Source organism: Physeter macrocephalus, chromosome 10 (genome assembly GCF_002837175.3).
Source record: "Physeter macrocephalus isolate SW-GA chromosome 10, ASM283717v5, whole genome shotgun sequence".
Taxonomy (NCBI): Eukaryota; Metazoa; Chordata; class Mammalia; order Artiodactyla; family Physeteridae; genus Physeter; species Physeter macrocephalus.
This window is the reverse complement of record NC_041223.1, coordinates 9391606-9392586: the sequence shown is the minus strand read 5'-3', so window position 1 is coordinate 9392586 and position 981 is coordinate 9391606.

Here is a 981-nt window from a genome sequence, read left to right as displayed (position 1 = left end):
AGTTAACTATCAAGTATAGCTTGGTATATCCAGATCAAAGCAAGTCATACAATGACGCAAAATGTAATCTTTTTTTTTTTTTTTTTTTTTTTGCAAAAGGTAATTTTGCAATTCTGCTGCAAACTGAGCTGTAGCTGAACACAACTGGCTTCTAACAAAACAATGCACTACACAGCTGACCTAAATCACTGTGTTGTTTTGAACTGAACGAATGTGGTATGCAAAAAATAATAATAATAATTAAGTACTCGGTCCAGAAGCTACTTGTTCAGCACAGCCCCCCATACATCAGCCGTCTTGCCATTTAGATGCACCAAAGGAAAGGAGGCACTTTCCTCAATAAGCGTGGTTTGCACGTTCCCACCCACTCCTTTGTGAATTGTCCTTTTTAAAAAATTACATCACCTGTAGCCAGCGCCTACGTTCACCTTTGTGGTCAGTAAGACACTGACCACACCCAAAACACATCACCTGATCCCCTACTGTGGCAACTAAGTGTTGTCACAATATTTTGGATTATTTGGATACTTGGGATGACTAAACAAATATAGCCCTTGTCATTCATACTTTGTCAATTACAGAGAGTGAATCTCTGGATAACTATTTACTGTCCACAAACTGCATTTCTGCAAGAACTGAATCTAGCCAGTGTTAATATCGTGACGTTTCAAGATCCGACAAGAGAGGAGCACAAAAATTCAGCCTTCAAAAAAATTAAACAGACATTCTTTGACATAAATTGTAGCAATATTTTTTTAGATCTGTCTCCTAAAGCAAAGGAGATAAAAGCAAAAATAAACAAATGGGACTTAATTAAACTTAAAAGCTTTTGCACAGCAAAGGAAACCATCGACAAAACAAACAGACAACCTACCGGACAGGAGAAAATATTTGCAAATGATACAACCAATAAGGAAGGATGAATATCCAAAATATGTAAACAGCTCCTATAACTCAACATCAAAAAAACAACCCAATTAA